Source organism: Leptopilina heterotoma, unplaced genomic scaffold, assembly GCF_015476425.1.
Source record: "Leptopilina heterotoma isolate Lh14 unplaced genomic scaffold, ASM1547642v1 Lhet_166, whole genome shotgun sequence".
Taxonomy (NCBI): Eukaryota; Metazoa; Arthropoda; class Insecta; order Hymenoptera; family Figitidae; genus Leptopilina; species Leptopilina heterotoma.
This window is the reverse complement of record NW_025110882.1, coordinates 851960-867978: the sequence shown is the minus strand read 5'-3', so window position 1 is coordinate 867978 and position 16019 is coordinate 851960.

Sequence of the window (16019 nt, the reverse complement as noted above, 5' to 3'; positions counted from 1 at the left end):
ATACTCGCGTCCGTGAAATGTCCCTGCGACGAGAGTTTTTTTTGCGATCGTAGTTTTTCGGTGTTTTTTGCAACAAAGGAAGAAATGAAGTTTTCGCGTTTCGCAAAAAAAATAAAAAACAGGAAAAAACGATATTCCAAAAAAAGCACTGTTGCCGAGTGCTCTGCTCCGTCGTCTTCGTGTGCGCGACAACCGGAAGGGCTATTTAGCTCCCAGGCATCCTTCTGTCATTTCGTCAATGAATTCGCGGTTTTTTTTTCTTGATAAACAAATTACATGAAATTTAGTTGCGTTGAGAAATTTGTGTTTTATAAAGCAGTTGTTTTCTTTTTTTCCATGGTTTTTAAAAGCGAATTGAAAATGAAATTTTAAAAGCTGTTCTACAATTGATATTGAAAGCTCACGGATGAGAGTTTAACGATCTCGGAGGGAGCGGCGACCTGACGTTGGCTAGCTATAGGATATAACTCCTCCTCTTGGCTGCTGCCGCTCTGCAGCCTGGGACGCAGGACGACCTTTTGTCCACTGTCGAAGCGAAGGTAAAACTACTCTAAATCACTTTGACCAAATCTCTTCTCTCTCTCGATCTTTCGCCTCGTGCCACGACGGCACTTGGCAATAGTCTCTTTTTTGTTTTTCCTAGACTTTTTTTTCAATTTTAATTACCGTATTTTTCCCACATAAAATGAATAAAAAATTTTCGCATATAATTATACTCTGGTTTTCTCTTTAAACAACCAATCATTATTTCATTTTTATTAATTTTAAGGTTATTTCTCGAAGAAAATAATTCTAGAAATTTTTTGTATAGATTATGATGATTGAAATATAGATTCACTTGTCGGGAAAAATTCTTTTTTGCGAATTGAAAACTGAAATAAAGCTTGAATTTTCATTCCTTTATTATTTATTTACTCTAAATTTTTAGACTGTCTTTTATTTATTTTTATTTATGAATATTCTTTAGAGTTGGTAATTCAAATAATTTGATAAATTTATAATTTTTTACTATTGACGCTATAGAATTATTCTTCAAGGAATACAGTGATATTAAAAAAATGAAAATTGAAACATTCTGTTACTTTAAGTAACGCATTCTTGAAGTGATATTTTTAATAAGAAATTACGGGTTCATTGAACTTTATATTTTCAATTTTGTTTCCAATAATAGACGATAGTTGTACTAAATACGGAGTATTTTTAAATTAATTACGGTTCACCACTAAAGTTTAGGCAAAACTTTTTTCTACTTGTGTTTGTGTATATATACATACAACTGACATCTGTGATTAATTATTATTTTACACCTTCTTACGTATACACAAGAGAGAAGTCATTTTCATATTGCTGCTTTAAATTAGCATAATGAGTTGCTGATTATATTCGGGCATTCAAGAATGAAAATTCCATCATTTACGTGATAAATATGAAAATGGTTTTTTGGCAAACCTTTGTTTACATATTAAAATCTAAAGTGTAGGAATTTTGAAGCTGTTTTTTATATTAATCTTTTTTGTGAATCGTGGCGGGATAAAATGGGTTGTTACTGCAATAGAAATGAGGGTCTAGGCTAGAATTAATAGATGCATCTCCATTGCGATAGGTTGGGGTCCCCCCTTGCACAAAAGCCTATTTTCCTAATGCGAGGGTCTCCGAATTTCTTTTTCCGGGTCCCACTAACCACCAATACCAAAGCGTTCTTTTGAAGGGCGTACCTTCGACAAAATGGCGTTAGTGAATATTTTCATTTACCTTTTTTTGGAAAATTTTTATTTTTTAAGGGGGAAAATAGTTGGAAAAAATAATTTGGAATTTTTTTTTGGATCTTGGATTTCGGAGTCTTAAGAGAATATTTTTTTAATTAGACAATTAAAGAAAATTGAAGAATAAATTTTTTAATTAAGCTGTCTGTGGAGCAAAAATTGGCTGATATTAAAATTATTTATGCTTTAATTAGTAAAAGTTTTTTTTATTAAATTTTTTAAATATTAAGTTGATTTATAATTTGTTTTTTTTTATAGTCAATCAATGCACATTACATTTAATTTTTAAATATTGAACTATAAATTATTTTTATTCGATTCGTTGTTCATATTTACCAAAAAGGTGTTTATTTTATTCAAAAAATGATTATTTTTCTAAACTTCTTTTGAATGAAATAAACATTTGTTTCAAAATATATAGTCAATTTTGTATTTGATTCAATAATTAATTTATATTGACAATTGACTCAACACTCTCCATAAATTAGAATTAGTAAAAATGTTTACTATTAATTTTGACTTTTTCCTTTTAAATTAGTAAATTTTGCTAATAAATTAGTAGAAATTACTATACTTTTTACTAAAATTTACTAATTGAAAAGCAAATGAATAAATTTATAATTAGTAATTTCTGCTAATTTATTAGTAAAATTTACTAAATCAAAAGCAAGAAGTCAGTTACTTAATTAGTAAACATTTTTACCAATTCAAAGTTAGGGAGTGGATTCTTTTCTTAAAATAAATTTTATACAATTTGATACAATTGAAATAATTAAATTTGCTTAACATTTTCGAAATTATAAATAAATTGTCTGATTTTTATAACTGGACCTAGAGAAATATTTGATTTTGCAGTAAATAAAAGATATATATACTCGCATCTCAATAAGAGCCTAGCTCTATACTAACATATTTATTAATGCTCCAAATAAAAATTTTATATATGACACAAATAAAATTGATTTAAACGATCTAAAATTTATTTGAAAGATATAAAGTTTGTTTTTATCGAAATAGAATTTATTTATAAAACGAATAAATATTTTAAGTTTGATAATTAAAATACATTTACACTGAAAAAATATTTATATATGATTCAAATAAACTATTACCTTTGGGTATTTTTATTATCTATTTTTATTATCAAATAAAAATTTTTGTTTTATGCTTTTATGAAATAATTTTTATGTGAATTAAATAATATTTGCTTAAAATACTGAAATTATTGCTTCATGTATATTACAGTTTATTTGAATAAAAATTATTTGATTCAAGTATTTATTCGAACTGATTTTGAAAATAAATGAATGAATTTGGTATAATAGTCATCAAGTATTGGTTATTTAAATCAAATTAATGAATTTTTTTTCAGGAACGTTTCACTGAATTTAATATTTAGAATCTAAGTTTATTTTTGGGAAATTTTTTGTTTTTTCTTCTTATGTTTGGAATAGTTTGTTTTTTATATGTTTTTATTTATTTAATTAATCTTTTTTTAACTTGAATGGTATATTTTGTAACAATATTTATGTGCTTCTGTAAATTACACGTTAAGAGAGTATAGAATTCTTTAACTGGTGACCCTTTCGGGTTTTCAATCGTTTATTTCTCTTTCACTTTATACCCCGAACATTTTGGCACCGCCCTTTACTTACCTATTAGACTTTTTGAATTGTATATATAAGTAAAAAGGGCGGGGCTGTTAGTGAAGGGAGAATAGAGGGTTTTTTTCCGAAAAACAGGATTCTTGCTCCTTGACAAAATAAATGTTGCTTTTTAAGCTTTCACAAATCAGACAAAAACTCTTGGAGAGGTTGCAACAAAATCATTCCATTGTATTTACTTGTGAAAAAAATTTCTAATTTATATTTTTTTCATTAATTATTAATTCAATCCTACAACTAATTAAGTCATAAGATTGGAACTAAACATAATACCCTAAAGGCTAAGATTCAGTAAAAAATGTTTCTAATCTAGGGGCTGTTAGTCCAAAGTAAATATTTATTCGCTTTAAATATGTTTGATTCACTTTGATGATTTATTTGTCAATTAAAGTCATAAATTACTTGAATGAGTTAAATGATTGATCAGCGTTATCAACTTTTGAAATGCAATTATTTGTTCTGTATAAAAATTCGATTATAGTATACAAAAAGCTCAGAATCCGAATTAGTGAAATTTCATATACTTCATAATCATAATGCGTTAATTCATAAATTTGTGAAATTGTGCTGATGATGAATTAGTGGGATTTTACTGGTCTGATTCACACTAATTATATCATTAGTGGTTTATGTTTAATGCTATTTCTATCCCAAAATATGTGCATTAATGAAAAGTCCTATATTTAGAAGAATGTATATAGTATAAATTATAAAGTAAAGAATTTTTACCAAACAATTTATTGGTATTCGAATTTATCATAGACTTCATTTAATTTCTTCATTTAATAAGTTCTGAATGTTATTTTAATTCTACCAAAATATATTCGGTAAAATAAAAATTTAGAACTAACTTTTATGTTCTAAGAGCACAGTTTTTCTAAGGATATCAAATTGAGACGAAAAAGGAATCGAAAGTGTTGCGAAGCAACAGTTTTGATTCCTTTTTGGTCTCAATTTGATATCCTTAGAAAAACTGAAAGTGTAGTAAATTCTTACATGATTTAAATTTGTTTTAGACGATTTTTATAGAGGACTACTTACATATTTATGTTCTAAAAGTATAGTTAAAATTCTACAGCATAATTTAAATTATACGATTATACGTCTTATACGATTTTTATATATAGATTACTTAAGCAAGGAACTAAAAATACAAGAACTATTAAAATATCTTTTTTCCAACATTCTCCTGGTATATGAAATTCAAATTTGTCCATGATTCTTGGGTAATGTTAGCCCAAAGGTTTATACACTTATGTACGAAGGGACTTGAAATGGAAAGAGCAGGAGAAACTGTGAATTGGTGGTAGTAAAGAAGTAAATGTATATGTATAGATATATATGAAGAAAGTAAGAAGGTATAAAGACTATAAGGTTGCTGGAGGCAGCATCTCGTCTCAGCAGAGTCTGGTCGAGAGAACCCCACCTTGTGTGTACTTATTCTCCTCCGTCGTGTTAGTGTATATGCCTCACACACACACATTCGTGTCAATGTATTCTTCCAGACACACACACTCACTCGAATCAAAGGAACTTTATGTCTATATATATTTTTTTACCCACGTGAATATATGTCTGTGTGAAAGCAAATTATATTATATATCCAAATAACATGTTGTGGGTCAATTTCGTCAATTTTAACAAATTGGGTAGAATTAGATCTAAATAGTGTTCATAGTATCTCTAAATAGCTGTAGTATCTCTAAATATCTGTAGAATCTGTAAATATCTGTAGTATCTCTGAATATCTGTAGAATCTCTAAATATCTGTAGTATCTCTGAATTGAATAGAATCGAACTTATTTCGAGACGAAATTTTCAGTCTGGGTTAAAAGAAAGTCGGATTTGACTAAATGTTTGAAAGATTTCTGCTAGGTTGGTTGTTGCGGTTTCTATTCTAACTTCTAGTTCCACTGAGTGGTCCTTTAAATTCTCTTGTTGTAAATATTAATTTTAGTTGTTTTAATAATAGAAAGGACGTACTTTTTGTATAGTTTCTGTATTGCCAAAGAAATGCCAACGGCACTGAAAATTAGCCGAATAAATACTGATTACCATAAAATAGTCCTTATTTATAGATATTATTGTGTATATATACTATTAAACAAATGGTATTCTGAATCAATACGGTCGTGCGCAAATTGACGTAAACACTTTGGATGATTATATACCTATAACTATTCTGGAGCATTGTGTAATTTACATTTAATTATTATTACTTAAATAACAGCTTTGTGGATGTTGTATAATTTACATTTAATATATTTAATTATTACCACAGTCAGGAATGTTTATAACCATACAGTTTGTAGTATAGTTGTAACTTATTGTAGTATAGTTATAACTTATTGTAGTATAGTTGTAACTTATTGTATTATAGTTATAACTATAATACAGTATAATTAGTTTACAGTATAGTTAGACAATATATTGTAAACAGTACAATATTTGAGTAAATATCCAAGTGGAGAATTTCTAATTGCAACCGAATCCCTTACATTGTGGAGCTCCAGTGTCAACAGGTTTTATTTTTGCCCCGCGAAAAGGCCAAGGTCTTTTCTCGCTTCCACTGTGCATATACTCAGCCCTCAAGCTTTGCCTCTCACTCCTTTCTAATGTTTGGACAAAATCAGGGGTACAATATACGAAATCACTTCATTTCTGTGTATTTGTTATCGCTGAATTTTATTTTTTTTCTCGCAAATCAAATATTTTATAGGTTCCCACTATTTTAGAATACAAAACAGTATCCTAAACTAGTTAATATTTATCCAGATGAGATGTAAAATAAGTTTTCGACCATGAAGTCTGTTATCATGAGTCTAAATAGAAGAGTTTGTTTTAAAAGATAAGTTTTTTGTGGATCATGAAGAGATTTATATTTTTTTATCTGCATCAGTCATTAGAGTCACACACATCTGCATAAAAAAGGATTCGAAATTGGTGGAAAAAAAGTTGGAGAGAAAGGTATTATTATATATTGAAACACACACACACACACACGTCTCTTTGAACCGAGAGGTGACCTAGAGGGGTTATCGACACCTCGAGCCATCGTATAGAACGCACCTTCCGCCATCAGGCATCGCGTCATCTCTTGAAAACTCGGCTGCAGACTCCCTCAACATCGCAGCAACTGCAGCAATATACAGAGAAATAGCAGCAGCAGCAGCAGAAGCAGCAACAACCGCGAGGTAAAGAGTGCATCATGGCTGATGGTCTTGCTGGTAGTTGTGCGCTTATATTTCGAAGCCAGAGTCTAGCTTATACGTGTATACGTATTCGCGAATATCGTGCACTCTCGTGATCAATATAAGCCCCGAAGTTCGTCGGAGATACACGAAGAGTTCTCACAGTCGGAGCAGAAGCGGAATCGCTTGTTTTGGAACCAAGTGCAACACCGGGTTGTCTACCCCTCTCTCTCACTCTCTCCTCTCTCGCTCTGTCTATATCCCAACAATTTCGCATTTCTGCATGCCACCATCATCGTCATGTCATTCAGGAAATGGACTTCCACATTCCTGTTGAAGACAATTGACGATTCTAAGAGCGCTCGTCATAATTACATATACTATACACACGTATATAAACGCATACATTTATGAGGGGTGGGTTTTGATCGCGTGTCAACAAAGCTTTACTGCTTGATCTTCTTTACCTTCCTCATATCTCGACTGACTACCCTTTGCTTCTACTTGATTTACACTGCTAGCTAGTATTTACGACCTTGCGCACATTCACTAGACTGTAATAGTTGTTCATTGATACTTCCATTAACATGACGTCATTATTTGCAATATCTTCTGCTGCTGCTTCTACTTCTACTTCTTCTTCTTCTTCATGGCCTCGGGCAATCAGAGTTCATTCTTTTATTGTGCGCGCCATATCGTTTACCTATTACCTGTCGCAACTGTTTTGCAGTTTATCACATTAAGCAAACAGTTTTGTCAATTTTATCTGCTGGGAGAGAATTTATACTCTTCTGCCTTTCTTTACCTCTTGTTCTAAATAAACTTTATTCTTTAAGTATTTCTCGATCTATAGAGACATACCTTTACCTTTTTTGTTCTAAATAATATTTATTCTTTAAGTATTTCTCGATCGTATAGGGATTTCCATACATACGAAAATCTTTGGCGAATGATTTTCGTGGCTTTTTGATCGCAGGACCAAATCGAAATTTCTGCATTGGATCATTAAATTGTTGCCAGCAAATTCCTAGCAGATTTTTGACTGTATACTTTTCAAATAGTTGAAATATATCAATATAATTTGATGTCATAGGTCCTCATTTGAATTTAGAGTTGTATTGATTACCAAATAGTTAACAATCGAGAATTTAGTTGGGACAATAAGATATTCCACTGGTTAGGAACAACAATAGAAATTCAACAGATCTCAGCTGGATTTTTTCAGTGCAAGTACATCACGCAACATTCGGTACAACCAAGGACCTAAATCTACAAGGTTCGGTAGTCCAGATACATTTTTAATTTTGCTCAAATAGTTACAGATAAAGTTCGTATTTTTGTTAGGTATTCAGACATTTGTTTTTCCAATCCAAAAAGAGTAAATTTGTCTCCATTTCGAAACGTCGAATTTTGTGGAATCAATTTATATTGATAGAGATTTTGAAAGCCTTCCCTACTGTTTTCGATTATAATTCTTGAAACGAATGAATCAGTTACTAATGGACATTGATGATGACGATGATGCGATATCCGTGCGCGCGTATTAGAAATGTTATTGAGAATGATAATTTAATTGAATAGGATATTATAAATAATATAATATGTGTGTGTGGCTTATATGCGGGAAGGGATGCGGATTCAGTTTCCGAGCTGAAGTGGGCACATATGGTGCCTTCTCGCAAATCATATATCCGTTGTGCAAAACTTGGCTCCCAGTAATGTGCGCGTATATGCATTGAACAAAAACAGCAACCTAATACTCGAAGACCATCTAGCACCTGTTTACCTCCATAAAAAACGCGATTGGAGGTAAAAAATCTCATTTCTTTGATAATGAATATATACTTCTTGTCTCTATAATTTGATAAATTTAGATTACCATAAATGTCGTTTGTATATATTTTTGTATTATGTTTATTATTGTGACTGGAGAAATATAGATTAGGGATATTTTTTCTATAGCAGTGAAAGAGATGAGGCACTTGAGAGTTAGAGTAGCGGTCATTTTTTATATGAAATGCGAACTTGCGTGATTTTTTTCTCAGACAGGGGATTGTGGAAAGACTACAAGAGAGGAGCGGTTTCAGTTATTGAATGGAAGACAGGGAGCTCTTTTCGGCGAAGGTACTACTGACGGGTTACTTTGTTCAATAAGAATGCCAAGTCATGACGATGAGGCAAAGAATTTCTTTCGCCAGACATATTCGTCTCAATATTGAATGTCGCAGGGCATTTCGTCTCTTTTTTAAAAAACCGTATAATAATATATGTGTCACAGGCATGTGAATACATAATTCTCCATTTATTATTTATTAGATCCATAATATAGTTTTTCTATCTTTTCTATAACATATAGTCTTTATCAGTTATTTCTTGAATGTATGAAACCGTTCAGATTCGGATTATGACGTCTAGTGCCTTAAATGGCTCAAATCGGGTTTAAAAAAGGGACACCTAACATTTGCAAAATTGGGATTCGGTAACGGCAACCTTGTCAAAATTTTACCTTGTAAGGTAAACATTATTTTTTTGTTGCATCTGTAGACTGTAGATTGTAGAACTGTTGCAGTACTGTTGCACATGAATTAGAGGGTGGAATTATGGTTTGAAAATTGTGTGTGGAATTCTGATACCTGTAAACAAGGGGCACTTTTTGTGTATTATGCTGGCCTTCCACACACGTTGTTTCCGTCGACCGACGTCGAAGATCCCCTGCTTCCCGTCTGTGGAGAAGTAAATTCACTCCGTGTCACTGAACCCTGTGCCGTTTGACCCCATCGTTCGGTTTTTCCGCGCGAGAAGCCCCGACCTCGTCCGGAAGTGAGATGAGAGGGAAGAGATTTTCTGTCCTTGTCGACCAGTCTGCCCTTCTCGATCTTCTTCTACCCTTATTATACCGAATGTCTGTCTCCTCTCTCCCCCTCTCTCTCTCTCGATATCTTTTTATACAGAACTTACCTCACTCTCATTTTTCTTCTTTTTTTTATCATCTATAACCTTATTCAATTATTTAAACTGTTATACCCTTACCCTTTATATAATACAATATAACCTATACTGTTTATAATTGTTTTTATTTCATGAAGCTCATCAACGACAAAATTGATTTTCTCCTGTGCTAGAATTTTTCTATTTTTTATTTATTTTTTTATTTCTTCTCCAGCACCTGTACGGGTGGAAATTTCCAGATCGGGAAATAGAATCCGATCGGAACCTGCAGATAAAGCCCCATTTTAGCTCGATTACAGTCATCGGCTTCTGATAGGTTTCAAATCGGGACGTTTGTTTCATTTCCGATTCGGGTTCGGTTCGGATACTTCTGCAAGGGATTGAATTCTTTAGGTCCTGTTTACAATTTTCCGAAAGTAGCAGTATTATGGACAATATTGCCTCAAGATTTACTTGACTAAAGTTGAGTAAATCTTGAGGCAATATATTTTTTAAATTTATTAAATTTTTATTATAATTCTGTAATTGTTCGACAGATGGTAAGAAGACTCGTTTTTCCCAGTTATGTAGTAGACGGAGTATAAGAATCAATATGATTCATTGAGAATTTTATTACGGAATCTTGGACCGATATTGGCAGTAAAAAAAATTGGTTCGATATTTATGATTCTCATCCTCAGCAATTAGGATAGAAAGTATAATTGCCGAAAATCAGTTGAATTTTACTTAAAAATTTTATTAGGCTTTCTCAATTTCAAATGCAGGATTAGGTCAAGGAATTCAGGGAAAAGTCAGGGATTTTTATTAAAACTATACTTTTCTTTTTGCCGTAAATAATAAAAAGAAAAGATGTTTAAATTCATTCGTTTGGCCTAATGGCCAAACGAATGAATTTAAACATCTTTTCTTTTTTTTATTATTATTATTAATATTATAATTTAAAAAAATTTATGCAATTGAAGAGAAGAAATAAAATATTAAAATCTTTAATAGAAAAGAAAATATTATACGATGTTCTCCAATGTTTAAGCGACAAAGTGAAATTCTCCATCTGCATAAAAGAGAATCACAGACTCTTGCATCTCGTTCTTCGGAAATCTTTCTCCTTCTCTCTCTTATTCATTCTCCTGCTTTTTGCAACGTGTTCTTGCAAACCTGTCTGTATTTCGTACACGTACACTTCACGCTTGATGTATAGAGGAGCAAATCGTTCGCAATGTCAGACACGAATTCTCAAAATCTAATCCAAAGAGAAATTCACCGTCCCTTTGTAGTTTTGCCGTTAAATTACTTTTATTATTATTAAAATTCTTTAAATGTATTTCCTTTCTATTTGTTACTTTTATTGCTTGTACTATAAATATTTAAATTCAGAGGGCCGATTCAAAATTCGAATCCTATTTAAAAAATTTACGAAAACAATCTTTTTTTATGACGCTCTAAAATCCCACTCCTCTTGAGTAGTTTTCATTATTTAGAAGTATAACTCAATTTGTCATTGCACAAATAGAAATAAAATTAACTTATTTCCTTATGTTATGTAAGGAATTTCGAGATAGTACAGGAAATTTAAATTAGAAGCATTTTTTCTCGAGTTGTCGTATACTTGTAGTCCCTTGGGGTTTATATAGGAACACGCGCGCGTATAGGAGCTTTTGTTTATCAGGGGAAAAAAAGTATCATTAAAATTGTATGGTGCGTCGTCTCGCGTCTGTCTCCCCCATATATGAAAGGGCCGATCTGACCCTTGACACGTTCAAAACGCGAATGGCGAGATTGCATGCGAAGGTGGCTCTCCTTGTATACCATAGTGCGACAGATTTCGTTTGGTTGGTTCGTTCTCGTTTGCCCGGTCAACTGCACGCCACGTTGCTGCATATGCAGTCATGCAGTCTCTCCACGCTAGCCGTCTGACTAAGTTGAGAATTCAAAAAAACACACTCTTTTTTGCGCCATTCAACGTAATTTCCTTTTACGTAAAAAAATGTATTCTTAATTAATTAAGAACCTTACTATATCTTTAGTGCGTGAAAAATGTGTGTCCGAACTAGAGACTTAAAATTATTACAAGGTGAAAAGAAGCAAATGGTTGTGAACCTAAATTAAAAAATTGAAGTTAGATCGGTTTGTATTTTGCAATTAGTTCAAAATAGAAAAAAGTGTAGTGTTAATAATAAAAATAGTGAAAATACTCTTTACATGTGTTTGGATATTGAAAAGTTTCTTCTCGAAAAGGATTAAGTGCGCCTAAGACTATATAGTGTTATTTATGAGAAAAGTGAGGAAAAAAGAAGGATTTCGTGATTTGGAGAGGAAAGGATGCACTCTTATAAAATATATATTTATATATATGTATATTTGTCTCCCTGCACATACGTTGCTGCAACTGTAAGAGAGCAGGCTTGGCAACGAAAACTTGGATTGATCGCGCGTTAGGATTCCCTGCGGGAAGCGTGCGAGCTCCTGCGAACCTGTTTTTTCGCAACCCAACCGAGGTGATCCGCGCGGTTTCGAAGGATTCTCACGTTGCGTTTCTACAAAGTCTCTCCCCAACAACACTTCATTCTTTAAAGAAAAAAAAATTATATATTAAGCTTTTTATCCGCTTAAAAATGACCTATTCTACACAGAAAGTTTAGATATTATACCGTCCGGTTTTTATGTTTTATTGAGACGTAAATATATAATTCTCCCTTTTTTCTTATTTCTAATCGCAAAACTATATTCGTTCGAGTGGAAAATATGCAGAATTTTTTTATTTCGAAAAAATAGTATATGTGAGAACAGTTCTATTTAAAAAGGGATTATTAGATGAGTTGAAAGTTTATTTAGAAGTTAATTATTATCAATTTTACAGTAATAGATGAACTCTTTTTTCTAAAATTTTGATTCTTTCAAGTATTCATCAGCTGATGTTGATCTCGTTCGATGCTCACTCTTCACGGTGTTATTTCTAGTATAAAAAATATAAAACCCTTTAGGTTCCACGCAACCTTTACTAAAAGTCCTAAATTTTTGGAAGTATCTTCTCAAAAAAAATTGAATTATTTCTATTAATAGTTGTGTTAATATTAATGACATTACTGTTAACTTAAAAGTATCAAATTGCAACAAGTTGATACAAAAAATGTGGATCAAATCAAAAATTGATCTACATTTTTTTCATCAATTTGATCTACTTTACTATAAGTTTATTTATGCTTTCAAGAAAACTGTGATTAGTAATGATCTCTCTAAATTTGAATTCGCAGTTCCTTTAAGGATATCAAATTGAGGCAAAAATTGTATCAAAATTGTATCAAAATTGTTGTGATGCAACGTTTTGATGCACAATTTTCTTGAAAGTATCAAATTGATGCTAAAAATTTGGATCAATTTTAGATTTGATTCACATTTTTGTGCCAATTCGTTGCAAAGTGATACTTTTAAGTTAACAGTTTGCTGTATAATGGTATCAAGAACTGCTCCATTAACTTAAAAGTATTAAATTGCAACGAATTTATACCAAAATTGTGGATCAAACCAAGAATTGATTCAAAAATTTTTGACATCAATTTGATCCACTTTTTAGTATTAATTTTTGATGTTGCTTCGTAACACTTTTGGTTTCCTTTTTGTCTCAATTTGATATCCATAGAAAAGCTGTGCTAGTAAAACATCTACTAATTTAAATTTAGAGAGGTATAGTAACAATAGTAATTATTATAAAAATAATATTAGTAACATAATTAACGGATTTTGAAATTCAACTGCGAAGCATGTGCAACAATTTTGTGCATTTTATGTGCAGATGCAAATTTGTTAAAATGATCTTATTTCGTAAGAGAGCGAAAGTCGTAAACTTGATTGATTCAAAGTTCATTGTGTGTCATGTTAACTTTATTTTATGATATCGCGTGCTCGAACACTATATATTTTAACTTTTATTTACATAATACGCAAAGAAATCTGTTATAGATAACTGAAAATATGATTTTTTTTGACACTTTTTTTTCTACAAAAGAATGTGGTCTGTGAAAAATTAAATATTTTATCAAAAAGAACTTTGGATCTTCTGGTTATAGGTTAGAAAATTGTTCCCTATTTTAGTTCGATTAGAATCGTTCCACAATTCCACCAGGTTGGTCCCTAAGCCAGGAATTTCTAAATTAGACTCATACTTTCTTTATTAGTGTACCTTTTGTTTTTAACATGAAACTTTAACATTCAAGTTAACTTCTATAACTTAGTGACGAATAGGATATTTTCTATTTTAGATGAGCGTAATTCAGTTTTTTCTTTGTTTATAATGAGTATGCGTATGCAAATTGTAAAAAGGTTTTCGTGTATACAGTAGATTGCGTGTGCGCTTTGTTGGAAATTCAATGGTTTTACATGCCTACAATCAACTCTACACGGACAACATGCTTCCCCACCAGAGACTTGAGTGAGAAAATTGCATACATATATGTACGCGATTATACTTTCGATTGAGCATTAATGCATTCTACAATATTCCGAATTTTCAAAAAAAATTCTGTATTTGCACATTAATTTATTTGCCTCCAAAAAAATAAACCACACAAAGAATTTAATTTCCCCAATTCTAAAAACAGCATTTCCTTTTCTAAGACTATATTCTTTGCGTTAAAAATAAATCCGTTAAAAAAAGCTTAGGTTTTGGGCCATGGCGCTTTTTTGGGTAAAAAGAATAAATTAAAGATTAAAAGAAGAAATAAATACAAACGTAAAAATTTGTCAGATGATCGCACCATGTGGGTATGCATATAAATTAATATGCAGACTCGTTAATAATTAGTTTTGGTAAACAGAATATTTGCACGTATAAAAATCGCGCCATTAAGTTTACGGACATTGACATTAATTTGTTTTATTCTTTGCCGGAGATATGCGCGCAGGCATTGACCATCGTCTGTTTGACTTTTATTAACGTCGAGCTCACTATTAAATGTCGTCATCGACGTATTTCCTTTGTCAAGTTATCGAGAAACAACACTATTGCGATAATAAAAATTGCGTTAACAGATTACGCGGAAACTCATTTAATTGTCATTAACGCATTATTATAATGTTATTTTCAACAGCATTACAAATTTATCGATTCTATATTCTTAACAGAATTTATCTTGTATTTTCGATCATAAAATTGTATTTCCCTTACTCATATTATGATTTGTATTGGAAAAAATTTTCGATAACTAAATTATACTAATAATCGGAATTTTATATTTTTACTCCTCTATGTTAATTTGACTTAATATTCATAAATCTTTTATTGTTCATTAAATGTTTGTTTTGCTATTAAGAAGCTTAAGGTAATATACTCAACTTTAAAAATTCAGAATCATTTTTCTCGGTGGCTTTTCTTATAATATAAAATCAATTCAAGGATATAAGAATAATAGGGCACATATTGCGATATTTCCTTTTGTCCCCTTTTTATTCCTGATATAATATCAACTGTAGATAATGTACCTCAAATTGCTATCAAAGATAGCTGAGGATATATGCAGATAAGCAATTTTATTTCTTTTACTTTATTATTATACCTTTAATACACATCATTGATAAGAAAAACAAAAGAAAGGATGCATTATCAATTCTTTACTTTAATGCGAGTAAATTATTGCCTTTGTTGAATGCTCGTGTAGACAAACAAAAGAAGTAATTTTTATTATATACAGAAATTCGCTCGTTGCATGCAGTTCAGAAACGGTATATGTGTCTGCAATGATTAGGGTGGGCCCATTTCTCCTCAGTTCCTTCTTTCCCCCACTTTTTTCCATAACAGGCTCGTACGTTGCATGTACAAAATGCAAGGGTTGTATTCTTAGAGATGGGGGTTTTTTATAGGGACTTTATTTGACAAATTAAGTTGTATTTTTCACGCTTATATACTGTTTCTAAACTGCTATGTATTATGCTTTTTTATGCTGTTGTGCACTTGAAGCGTACAACCATCGGTATTATAGTGATTCTTGATGGTTTTTGATTCTCGATTCTTGATGGTTTTTAATTATTTCAATAGTAGGACCCAACTTTAAATTTGGGTATCAGAAAAATATCTCGGAAGATAAATATAGAAGTCTTGTTGATAATAGAATATCTTGTTGATTCCGATTTATAGAAAATGGTTTATGATTTTAACTACATGTGGACTGAAAATTGAACCTTAAATTCTTTAGAAATCGACCAAAAGAAATGGAATGCTACACAGAAGACGGAGGATGAAAATACGGAAACGGAAACTAGTTCCGGCTTAGATCAATACCTAAGTTGTGCAACGACCGTCTGGCTGGCGCAAGGCTTTTGCTCGCGTGTGCTACGTACTGTTTTACACATGCTTATATACGTTTTCTCATAGACACTTACACAATTCCAAGTCTACAAGTGTCACATACATGTACACCAAGATGTGCCACTCGCATGTAAGTACAAGCACGCGAGAACAT